The sequence below is a fragment of the Zingiber officinale genome, chromosome 3B (assembly GCF_018446385.1).
Source record: "Zingiber officinale cultivar Zhangliang chromosome 3B, Zo_v1.1, whole genome shotgun sequence".
NCBI lineage: Eukaryota > Viridiplantae > Streptophyta > Magnoliopsida > Zingiberales > Zingiberaceae > Zingiber > Zingiber officinale.
The window spans coordinates 122027352-122040752 of NC_055991.1; the positions used below are offsets into that span (position 1 = coordinate 122027352).

Below are 13401 nucleotides of genomic sequence, written 5' to 3' on the forward strand. Positions count from 1 at the left end.
TTAGTTGGTTTAGTCGTAAGCAACAATGTGTTGCCTTATCTACCACTGAAGTCGAATACATAGCAATGGGTGAATGTGTAGCTCAATTGTTGTGGATGTCTCATACATTAAAAGACTTTAATCTAGATTATAAAAATGTAAAAACCTACTTTGATAATATTAGCTCTATAAATCTTACTAAAAATCCAGTACATCACTCTAGAACTAAACATATAGAGGTTAAGCATCACTTCATTAGAGATCATGTGTCTAAAGGAAATATTGAACTTAATTATATTGAATCCAAATCTAACTTGACAAACATTTTTACTAAACCCTTACCTGAAGCAGAATTTAGTAATCTAAGAAGACAATTAGGGTTATGTTTTGTAGAGTAGGTTCTTTGTTTTTGAAAATTACTATGTAGTTTATTTTTTAAAAATTATTTTTGTAAAAATTCCCATTTCAAATTTTTGTTTCAAAAATACTTTGAAACTATTTTTCAGTTTATGGAATAGCCTAGGTTTTACCGTAGAATTGCATGATCCTATAGTTCTAGGAGCCAGCATCTCACAAGCACAGTAGGATCCCTTGTTTGATAACTTAGAATGGGTGAGATGCTTAGGTCCTAGCCCTAGATTTCAGATGCTTATGTCAGTGCATCGCTATAAATCTGGGCTTTAAATGACATATATTGATTAATTTGAGTTGACTAGTAAGTAAAAACCTTGCTAGTTATAAATGCTCAAATTGACCAACCTGAGTCTATGGCTACTATCCTATGGTAGTTAGCATTGTACAAAGGTTGGACATTTCATCATAAGGATCTCTTTTCCTTAGTTTTATTACCCATGCTTGGACTTTTAGGATAAATATCATTGGGGAATGATTTATGCCGCGACTTCTCTCCGCGACCCACCCTCCGCGACCCAGTTGGCAGCTCACGTGTCCAACTCCACGTCCTCCGCGACCCACCTCGGCCTCGACCTCTCTCTCCGCTTCATACGCGGTTAAACTCTTCTCCTCGGCATGCCCTAACTCCCTTCCCCTTGGAATCTCTCGCTGCCTCCTTCCACTTCTCTCCGCGACGGCATGCCCTAACTCCCTTCCCCTTGGAATCTCTCGCTGCCTCCTTCCACTTCTCTCCGCGACGGCGTGCCCTAACCCTCTTCCCCTAAGCAGGCAGCCTCCTTCCTCTTCTCTCCGCGACAGCGTGCCCTAACTCTCTTCCCTGCTGCGACGGCGTGCCCTAACTCTCTTCCCCTCAGCAGGCAGCCTCCTTCCTCTTCTCTCCGCGATGGCGTGCCCCTAACTCTCTTCCCCTCGGAATCTCTCCGCGACGAAGAAGCACCAGCCTCCTCCTTCCTCATCTCTCCGTGACCAAGCAGCAGGCTGCCTCCTTCCTCATCTCTTCGCGACCAAGCAGCAGCTCTGACAAAGGCGAGTGAGTTTTTGCCTAACCTAATCAGATTAGGGGTGCTGCTAATTTCTGAATCTTCGCTTGGGTGCTGCTAATTTCTGAATCTTGGCTTGTAGTTGTGCATTGCAACCCTCACCTCTTCCGTTCACAGCCAAGCAGCAATGAGGACAGACCAGGTGAGAGCTATTGGGTTACAGTTTAGCCGATGAAAGTTTCCTATGTTTGTGTTTTATGATGCCCCATCTTTGAGTTGTCTCTTCGAGCAAGTAGGCATGTAGGATCTTTGGGTTGAGTGAAATCATATAAGAATGGACATGAAAAATTCATTACATACTAGATATTGAATTTTAATGGCATTGGAAACATTTTGCAAGATGATGGCATTGGATAGTACATTTAACTTTTTGCTAGCATTGGAAACTTTTTACAAAGTCATTTTGGGAACTCAATTCTAGATTCACTCATTCTATGAACTGATCTTGCTGCCTACATTATGTCGTGGAGGAATTTTTTCCTTTGACCTACTTGTTTGTTTGTATTCTGAAATAATATATTAGGGTTCTTGGTGGATGCTTGTTTACAATTACTATATTGTCTCTACTTTTGGATCTGTTGCTTTTGGTGGAAGGAATTCTTTAAGTGATTAAATTGAGGATTTTATTTTTCCCTTTCTTGATACCTACTTTTTCCTTTATAATTCAAATTGCCTAGTTATAAGTGTGTTAATTCATATAATTTAGCTCCCAGCTCCTTACAAGAGTGTTGATTCATATAATTTAGCTCCCAACACTACAAGAGTGTTGATTCAAATTGCCTAGTAAGTGTAGGATTTATCATGTTTTTTTAATATGTCTATGTTTTTTGTCTAATTTCCGGCCCTGTTATCTGTTTTGGTCTATCTTTGTTTTGTATTTTCTTCTCTAGTATTTTTTGTTTTATTTTTGCTCAAATTGTTTCATTACTTGTCCCTTTTCCTGTTTATTTCAAAGGCTCTGTTATTTGTATTTTTCAGGGTCTGATTTCTATTTTTTCATGGCATCATCAAGTTTTAGTAGCATCGACAATACGAGATTTCAACCTGTAACATGTAGAGACTGCGGACGAAATACATTGGTGTGTATTTCTAAATCAACTAAGAATCCTGGGAGACAGTATTACAGATGTGTGCAACATGGATGGCAACAGTGGGTGCCGACTGATAATAGTTCAACTGACAAAAGTGCAATTGAATGCATTGCTTCTCATGGACATAATCTGAGGATAATCAATGTACCAAAATTCATCTGGATATTAGTGGGTTTGAACTTGATTCTCTTAGCCATAATTCTGATTTTGGTGTTAAGTTTATTTAGATAGGTTGTTTTAAATTGTGTTGATGTTGTAATGTAACTGTTGGATTTAGAGACATAATGTTAGTGTTGAAATTATCATTCCCCTTTTATTATTGATTAAATATTATTATTGAATTTATTTTATTAATTAATCTTGTTAATCCGCATATAGCTTGCAGTGTGGACACAACAACAGGTGCCCGAGCTTTAAATTCAGTTGAATTATATGTGTAGTTTAATCTTCAATTGGATGATAAATTGCATCAACTTGTAGATATTTGTTTAGTTTATCAAAGTATGACCTTGTATTTCGATTATGAAAAATTATGGATAAATGAGATGCCTAAGATTCATCAATGAATAGAAGGCTAACTCGTGGTAAAAAATATCTTCAATTAGCCGAAAACTATGAAAGAATATATGTCACGCTGGAGGTCTATACATTGTTTGTACATGGAGCATGGCCACATCAAAGTTGGTCCACATCTCATAACTACTTGGCACCAAAATGATTAGGACCTTATGATCAAACACCAATCAAACAATTCATAAACTCTAATGTGCAATGTTGGAAGGACTCTGTATTCTAGCTTCTTCCTTCCACAGTGAACCACTAGTGTCAAGATGGCGAACCAGCAAGCGAAGCCCATTATCCACACTACTCGTCCATATGCAAAACGCCAGTCCCAATCTCCATCCTAAAAAACGTCGATACGTATCGTGACGAAAACCAACCAACAACACTTCAACAAGCAACCGTCGGCGGCGCCGAAAAATTCCGACAAACACCTCCCCGAATTTTTTGCATTCTCAAATCTCCAGGCATTGGCATTTCTCGAAGATGAACTATTTTTACATTCTCAAATCTCGAGGCCTCCTTTTTGATAGTTTTGAGTCCAATTATCTCATAGGTAATTGACCATTATTAATAGTTCTAATATATATATATATACAGATTCAGTTAAAATTAACTAATATAAAATTTAAAAAATTAAACAATAAAATCTATGAACAATTCACAAATAGCCATGCCAGATTTCCCAAACAAAAAAACAAAGAAGATCCTGTGAAACAAACAAAATAGAACAAAACTTCCACAGCCATCATCATGCATGGATATGAACAAGATTAGATATTTTGTTAGGCCACCTGTCCTCCATCTCCACTTTCCATCAACACTCACCGCAAGGCACCTTATGAGAAAACAGGTTCAGCATATTGCAGTAACAAATCCAACCTGCATCGATGCATCAAAATTTGATATATTAACTCTCTAGAAAAGAATCATATTAAAACCAGTTAAATACTGCAGGATGTTCTTGATATCAGAAAATAGACTGAAGATACAGGTTTGATATCATTTCAGTGTTTGAGAGGAGAACAAACCTCAAGAAGCTTTTTCTGTCACCCCTTCGATTCAGCAGGGAAATGCCTCAGAAGGCAAAATAGGCTAGAGTATTCCATCTAGAAAAACTAAATGTCACAACAAACACTTGAAAAAGGAGGAAAGCAAATGGAAGGTTGAAGGCCAAGAAACCTGGAATGGATCTGTAGAAAGCATCATGAGCATGGTCTCTGTTATGGCATTAGAAAAAAAGAAACTCAACGGATGTAGCCTAGCTATAACTATTACAGAATACTCTAATAAAAACTCAAGGTTGCAGAATTACCATCGCTCATCTTTGGATGGTTAACCTTTATGCCACCTGACACAGAAAGAACTGTAAAAAATATCAACCATGTAGTCATAAAAGGAAGATGCAGAAAACCGTTGCAAAGAATAAATAGATAAAATGAACTATCTAAACACTTCAACAAATAAGACAGACAACTACACCACTAACATTACCCCCAACAATCAGGATCAGTCACAACTCTAACAGACCAAAAATGGCTAGAGAGAAATATTCTAACACTACAAATATGATAGAGGAGTGTCACCTGAGATGACCGGAGTGAGAATCCCATCACCGATCGCCATACAAGTGCCAACAAGAACAAGAATGAGTAGAGAATAAAGAGCAAAGGTACCACCTGAATGAGGGAATAAAGATTTTATATTTAATACACAATAGAGCACTAAAATTACAATAGAACTAAAATATCCTAAGACTACATTAATTCCCACAATTTTTTGATGTGATAAAGCAGCAGTTTTGTACTGGATTGTTCTAAATCATTGATGGACAATACTAGCAATAAGTGAACTTTACACATGTACCTGCTACAAGGATATCCTCTAAAACGCTTTGCATTTGCAGTTCTCTTCGTAACAATTTACAAAATCAACAGTACTTGGTCACAGTTTACAAAATCAAAACCTTTAGTGTCACAGTTTACAGACAACACATATTAATCAAGCCCAGTTTGATAAATTGGATACAAAATCAACAGTAATTCAACAATTAGTTTCTTGCTTCACAAACATACAAAACTCCCAGCTAACAATTAGTTTAGAAGCAGAATCCATGTTCTTCCAAACCAGCACTTAACAAAATTTCATGTTCTTCCTTGCATTGAAAACTGCCTTATTCAATTCTCCCTGCACCAAGCCTTATAAAATTCTACTTGCGTGGAAATAGAAAACAAACCCAATGATATAAAGCATTTTCATTAACTAACCTGAATTTTCATTCCATCTTGAACCAAAAAACAGTACCAAAAGAAAAGTTGTACTCATAGCTGCAAGATAGATTATAAATAAACTTTAAACTAGCTAAAACAATAAAAAGAGCGAGGTACAAAACAATAACACACAATTACTTTAAGTATCTATTATATGCATCACATACCTTCTTTCGGCCCTTTGCAATTGATTTATTCATAATTTGTTCAACCTTAGATTGCTTCCTCTTTGTGGGTGGACGACCTTTGGTTCTTACTTTCAATGGAGAGTGTATCACTTTTGCCTCAGATGTAGATGCTTCTTCAAATTGTCCAGCCCTTGATTGCCCGTTCTCCATAGCAATAATAAGTTTTTCCTTAGTGTCTTTCATGATTTCCACCAGAAAAGAACAAATCTCATCACTTTCGGCTCCAAGTTGTTGAACCTCTTGCATCAATGGGGTGAGAGTATTATACCGAAGTCTTTTTTCACTACAACCATATCCATCATATATGTTACTGATGCTTTGATACCCACGCTTAATATCTTTGCGCCATCGGTTCATAATATAACTCATAGGAACCTCAATAACCTTCATTCTCATCAACACTTTAATCACATGCCTACATAAAATTCCCCGGAATTCAAACAAACGGCACATACACTTCAATTGACAATCTAACTCGGTATAATGTACCATAAAGGAAACTTCTCTTCCAGGTTTTCCATTATTTCCCAACATATTTTCTACTACTTCAAATATTAAAGTTGTCCCTTCTTCCCTCAATAAAGAGGCATCGCAAAACATCAACCCTCTTATTTCATCTTGGAACAACTTAAATATATTGTTAGTGTAGGCATTTTGGAATTGTCTTTCAATAGAATGACCAAGAATAACTGGCATGATAGAATTAAAAGAAACAAAATCCATTTTTTTTCATTCTCAATATTCTTCTTCAATGCACTATCATACTGCTCAACAAATTGCTTCAAAGATGTTTTAGAATGAACATAGTCATCAAAAAATGCATTCATACTTTCACTTCTTTGAGTTGTGGACATACCAGCCCAAAAGTGATCTTTAACATACACAGGTATCCATCTATTTCGTTCATCATATAAAGATTTCAACCAATCATTGTTCTCCAACTTAAACTCCTCAATCATTTTTAACCAATTCACATCACATTCATCAACAGTAAGAGAGTTATAAACAATGTTCTTCAATTGTTTCTTTATCAGTTTGTATTGAGCATGACCACCTAACTTCACTGGTAGTTTTTTCATAATATGCCAAAGACATAGACGATGATGAGAATTCGGAAATACCTCTTCAATTGCGATTGCCATTGCACGACATTGGTCTGTGATTATAGCCTTTGGAGCACATCCGTGCATACATGTCAACCACGAGTTGAACAACCATGTGAATGTTGCTGAGTCTTCACTTGATATTAATCCATATCCCAACAGAATAGACTGCCCATGATGATTCACCCCAACAAATGGAGCAAAAGGCATGTCATAACTATTAGTCAAATAAGTTGTATCAAAAGTCACGACATCACAAAAGTAATCATACGCAGCCCTACATCTTGCATCTGCCCAAAAAATATTCTTTATTCGAGATTCACCATCTAAATCCAGCACATAAAAAAAATTTGGGTTCCTACTTTGCATGCGACAAAAATAATTACTCAAAGCTTCAGCATCTCCTTCCCCTAACCTCAACCTTCTAGCTTCTGAAATATAATTTCTACATTTTCTCTCATCAAATGATAAATTCTCATAACCTCCAGCCTCAACTACACAAGAGTGAAAACTTTTGTTTAAAGTTATTCCAGCTTGATCATTTAATTCTAATTTTCTCTTCGTAGCTGAATCCAATACTTTATTACATCTAAAATGTCGCGACTTTCCAGGGCTCAAGAGATGATTATGTTCAAGGTCTACACTAGTTATCACAAAGTTCCCATCATTTCGAACAGCTACATTAATCTTAGCTTTGCAATTTGTCTTACTAGAAGGTCGAGGGTGTAAAGCATTTTTTGCTTGAGATACTTTTTTACGATTTTTGGCACATCCAATAGAAAAATATTTTTGTTTTCCATCATCTCCATTCCTACCACCTAACTTCGAAATACCAAAACCAACACTGGTAGCATAGGAATTATAAAACGTACGAATTTCTTCTTCAGAGGAAAATATCATTCCAATCTCAGGTAGCTTCACTTCTTCGACGGTAGATGGAGATAGGTCTTGATCCGCATGATCGGTGTTATCTTTCATCTCATTTGAATCAAATTTTCCTTCTTCCATAATAGTTTCTTCACCTACATTTAGTAAGAGAAAAGTTAATAACATAAATCATAAAAAAAAACAGAGAACATGCCCTAAAAAGTTAACCCCATAACATAAACCAGAAATGAAACATAGAACGGAAGAGGTGAGGGTTGCAATGCACAACTACAAGCCAAGATTCAGAAATTAGCAGCACCCAAGCGAAGATTCAGAAATTAGCAGCACCCCTAATCTGATTAGGTTAGGCAAAAACTCACTCGCCTTTGTCAGAGCTGCTGCTTGGTCGCGGAGAGATGAGGAAGGAGGCAGCCTGCTGCTTGGTCACGGAGAGATGAGGAAGGAGGAGGCTGGTGCTTCTTCGTCGCGGAGAGATTCCGAGGGGAAGAGAGTTAGGGGCACGCCATCGCGGAGAGAAGAGGAAGGAGGCTGCCTGCTGAGGGGAAGAGAGTTAGGGCACGCCGTCGCAGCAGGGAAGAGAGTTAGGGCACGCTGTCGCGGAGAGAAGAGGAAGGAGGCTGCCTGCTTAGGGGAAGAGGGTTAGGGCACGCCGTCGCGGAGAGAAGTGGAAGGAGGCAGCGAGAGATTCCAAGGGGAAGGGAGTTAGGGCATGCCGTCGCGGAGAGAAGTGGAAGGAGGCAGCGAGAGATTCCAAGGGGAAGGGAGTTAGGGCATGCCGAGGAGAAGAGTTTAACCGCGTATGAAGCGGAGAGAGAGGTCGAGGCCGAGGTGGGTCGCGGAGGACGTGGAGTTGGACACGTGAGCTGCCAACTGGGTCGCGGAGGGTGGGTCGCGGAGAGAAGTCGCGGCATAAATCATTCCCCAATATCATTTTTAGGGGGAGTTATCTTTACAAAAATATTTTTTTTACTTTATTAGTGCTTTCTTTACATATTTTCTCAACTTAGTAAATTTAATTTTCCAAATTGTTTTCTTCAACATCTTCTTCAAAAAAATTTTTAAAAAAATCTTTTTCAAACCATTTTTTATAGTGTAATTTCAAAATTGTTAAAAAAAAAAACTATATTTTTAACTTAGTAGATATACTTACAAAACACTTTAGTAAAATTTCAAAATTTATAACTTAGTAAAAATATTTTCATTAGACTTTTTACCTTAGTAAAATTACTTTACCTTAGTAAATTTTTAAATGGTTATTTTTACTAAGAGTTTTCTTTTTTATTTATTCTAACATTTAGTTTTCTAAATTTTTGTTTGTTCTGTCTTCCCCTATTTGTCAAAGGGGGAGAGATAGTGTATTCAGGGAGAGAGGTTTATTTCAGGGAGAGAAATAAGAATTGAAATTGCTTGTTTACTTTTTGCATATTATTAACTTAACTTTGAACCGTGGTTGCCAAACATCAAAAAGGGGGAGATTGTTGGTGCAAGCTGCACCAGAATCAAACCTAAGTTTTGATGTTGTCAAAGGTTCAAGTTAAGTCTTGTTGTGATGTAACAAGTTTACTGAGTGTGCAGAATGTTTACTCAACCGGGAAAGACCTAGTTGGAGGCTAGGCAGGAGAAATCTTAGCAGATCGTGGAACCCAGGTGAAAGTCCAAGAAGGTCGAGGGGAGACGAAGCTTGGCAGTGTGATCGAGAGGTCTGAAGGACCGAAGATCAAAGGAAAAGTCCTGGGGAGCCGATCAAGGCTGAGTGAGAAGTCCAAACTAGATCTGGAGGATCAAAGTTTGGCAGGTAGGTTGAGGTAAGAAAACTGGAGGAGCGACAGTGAGATCGGGTTCCCGGAGAGAACAACCTTAGGTCGCTGATCCAACTGAAGAAACCGGGAAGGTTTCCAAGTTGAGATCAAGAACAGTTCTACTATTCTTTTATTACTCATGCATTATTATACTGTTATGCTAACATCTGTGTTGCAGGGTGTTTTTTGTTCTAACACTGTTTTGCAGGTCTAGGCGGATCGGTCGACCGAACCAGAGGACCGGTCGACCGAACCAAGTGAGATCAGCACAGAAGTCAGTCCAGATGAGAACTGAGCCAGAGTCCGGTCAAAGCTTGATAGGTAGACCGAAAAGTAAGATCAGTCGACCGAACCTGTTGACTCAGCAAGCCAGTTCATCAGCACCGAATCAGCAAGCAAAGGAAAGAAGGGTTGATCAGTCGACTGAACAAGAGGATCGGTCGACCGATCCAATCAACATTTAATCAGCATTAAAGGGTGATCTCGGCAGATTTCAGCGAACAAGGAAAAACCTTGTTCGGTCGACCGATAAAAGGATTCGGTCGACCGAACCATTGAAGACAAATTAAAGCACAATTATGACCCAGCATCAGATTGCCAGCTGGAGGTGATCGAAGCTAGTTCGGTCGACCGAACAGGGGATCGGTCAACCGAACCCTCAGTACTCCTATAAAACCAGGCTCGAAGACAGAGGCGGCAACAACTTTTCTGATCAACTCTTGTGCTCGTTTGCAATCTGTCCACGCTACAAGTCTTCATCAAATTTGCAAGCGACTTCATCCCATTGCCGACCGAGCTACGACTTAAATTCTGCAATTGTCGGTATAGCTTTATTTTTGTACTGCACTTTAATTCTGTAAGATAGTAGAAGTGTTACTATCTTATATATCTATACTTGTATGATTCACTTATTTCCGAGGAGTTCGGGAAGAAGGATTATAGTGTTTTGCCCATCAGTGCAGTCAAGGACCGCGGGCCTTCGAGTAGGAGTCGAGCTAAGCTCCGAATGAAGTAAACGATTGTGTCTCCTTTCTTATTTTCCGCTGCATGATTCTGACTTAAAAAGAAAAGAATAGTTTTAAAAAGAAGCGATATTCACCCCCCCCTCTATCGCGCTACTCGATCCTATCAAAAAGCTGTTCTGAAATTGAAAATTTCTGCTTAAGTTTTTTAGAATTTCCTTGTAATTGTACTTATAAATTTTTTTAAAACTGTTTATGTGAAAATTATTGTAAATTTTTAAGGATCTCAAAATTTTCTAAGTCTTTAACCCTTAGATTTTTTTTAAACCTCATTTTTTTTGGATCAAAGGGGGAGAAGGATTAGTATAAGTCTAGGGGGAGATAGATAAAAAATTTTAAGTTTATAATTTTTTTTCACTTAATTATAAAATCAGTTAATTTATTTTATGTCTATTTTAACCCTAGCTTAACTTGGGTTGATCACACCAAAAAAGGGGAGATTGTTAGAACCCCAAAGTTGTTTTGTGTGATCAACAAGTTAAGTTAGGTCCTGTGTGTTTCTAACATTATATCTAAGTGTGCAGGAGTTTAGGAGCACAGGTAGTCGAGTGGAAGACGCAGCTAGTGAGAAGGACGGCATGAGATGTGTCCGAGGGACGAGGCGCTGCGGAAGAGTACACCGGCGGACGAGAAAGAAGTGTGCGGGGTTCCGAGGGATGAAAGCCGGAGCGGAAGACTGCTCGAGGAGCAAGAGACGCAGCTAGCGAGAAGGACGGCACGCGGTGCGTCCGAGGGACGAAGACTGCGGATGAGTATGCCGGCGGATGAGAAGGAAACACGTGGCGATTCTGAGGGACGAGAAGCCGGAGGGAAGCCCGCTCGAGAAGACCGGAAGTTGGGTTCGGGTGAGCCCTTTTCTGGATGGCAGAGATCACCCAAGTGAGCGGATCCGGAGTAGAAGACCCGGACCGAGGCGAACTGAACCGGAGCAGTGGTCCCCGGATGAAAAAGTCAACACTAGTTGACTTTAGGCTCCGGGGCGCCCGGAACAGCCCGGGGCGCCCGGAATGGCTCCGAGCGCCCGGGCCCAGTTTGTTGACCAGATCGCGTCAAACGCGATCTGAATGTTGGGGGATAAGGTTTTTTCCCCCCAGGGCGCCCGGAACCCTTCAGATCGCCCCGACCAAGGCTATAAATATAGCCTTGGTCCAGAAGCTTTTCAATAAGTTCAGAAATTGTAACAACGCATGTGCGCTTCCACTGTTTAGATTAGCTTCTTTCTTTCTGTGCCTACATTGCTGTAAAAGAGGTTTCTCTGCCTGAAGGAGATAGTAATGCGATCATTTTCCTTGGATTAACAACCTCCCCGGTTGTAACCAAGTAAACATATGGTGCCTCATCTTTTTCTGTTTTGATTTATTACTTTTCTATTTTATATGCAAGTGTTAGTTTGAAAAGTCGCGAAGGGTTATGTTTTATTTTTACAGGGCTATTCAGCCCCCCTTCTAGCCGACCGCAATGGTCCTACAGAGATAATGGCCACCGGTCTCGGATCAGAGTATCGCCACCGGTCTCGGACCGGAGTATCGCCACCGGTCTCGGACCGGAGTATCGCCACCGGTCTCGGACCGGAGTAATGCCAACGACCTCTCAGTCGGGATTCCAGACTCTCGCCTCAGTGCGAGTTATAAGTGAGCATGCTCTCACGTCCAACGACCTTTCGGTCGGCGCTCATCGCTCACTCGCAGCTCTGCTCGGCACTCATCATTCGCGTTTCGCTCACCACTGTTGCTCGGACGACACTCACCGCTCGCTTGCCGCTCTACCCGACATTCATCATACTCGCCCCACTCGCCGCTCTGCCCGACGCTCACCATTCATGTTTCGCTCATCGCTGATTGCTTGGTTGTTGGCTCAACCACTCACTGGTACCACTGGGCTACTCGCTTTATGCTGATCGGCCTATCGCTTAATGTTTCTTTTGGTTGCGCACTCGACATCACTCGCCTGCTCGCATTTCGACCGATTGACATTATCTCTGTTTCCTGGTCTGTATTTTCTTGGTCGCGCGCTCGACATCGCTCGCCGGTTCTTATTTCGCTCGATCGACATTCTCTATACTGCTCGGTCGACATTTTTCAGTCGCCCGGTCATGATTTATTGTCGCTCGATCGCACGCTCAACATCGGTTGCCCGTTCAATCGATAGACATTATCTCTGGGTCGGTATTTTCTCGGTCGCACGCTCGACATCACTCGCCTGTTCTTATTCTGCTCGGTAGGCATTCTCTCTATTTCCGGATCGACATTTTTCGATTGCCTGGTCATGATTTATTGTCACTCAGTCACGATCATGTCGTTGCTCGTTCATCATTCTCTTTATTGTCAGGTCGCGAATTACTGTCGCTCGGTCGTCACTTTTTTGGTCGCGCTCATGACTTTGCTCGTCCATAATTCTCTTTATTGCTAGGTCGCGCTTTACTATCGCTCGGTCGACACTTTCTCGATCACGCTCACGGCTTCGCTCGTTCGTTAGTCTCTCCATTGCCCAGTCGTAATTTATTGTCGTGCGGATGATATTTTCTTGGTCGCGTGCTTGACACCGCTCGTTCATCATCTTTCGACTTGCTCAACATTCTCACTATTTCCTAGTCGGTAATTCTCGATTGCCCGATCGCAAATTACTGTCGCTCGATCGACACTTTTTCTCGATAGGGCTCACAGCTTTACTCGTCCATTAGTCTCTCTACTGCCTGGTCGCAATTTACTGTCACTCGGAAGACATTTTTTCGATCGCGCGCTGGGCATCGCTCGCCCATCGTCTTCTGACTTGCTCGGCAATCATCCTATCACCCAAGTACTATTCAGATGTTCGATCGAATTTTGGGTTGGTTGTCGTTTTATTCGACACTCATAGACTGGTCGACATTTATAGTTTGCGACTTGTTCGTCGTTCTGCCCTACCCTCATCCGCATTTCGTTCGTCGTTCTATCATACACTCGTTGCTCGTGTCTCACTCGTCGCTTTGCCCCGCGTTCGTCGCCCAGTTGGAACTTGTTTTTTACTTGTCATTTGCATAATCGCTCGATCACTCTGCTCCGTATCG

General features: G+C 40.6%; 1 long non-coding RNA gene across 1 annotated transcript; it reads left to right on the forward strand.

Annotated features, from left to right (window-relative positions):
• Positions 1-1387: 1387 nt before the first annotated feature.
• Positions 1388-2840, forward strand: LOC121967524. The gene is made up of 2 exons (XR_006107788.1): positions 1388-1575; positions 2412-2840. It is a non-coding gene; the product is annotated as an uncharacterized LOC121967524 (long non-coding RNA).
• Positions 2841-13401: the final 10561 nt, after the last annotated feature.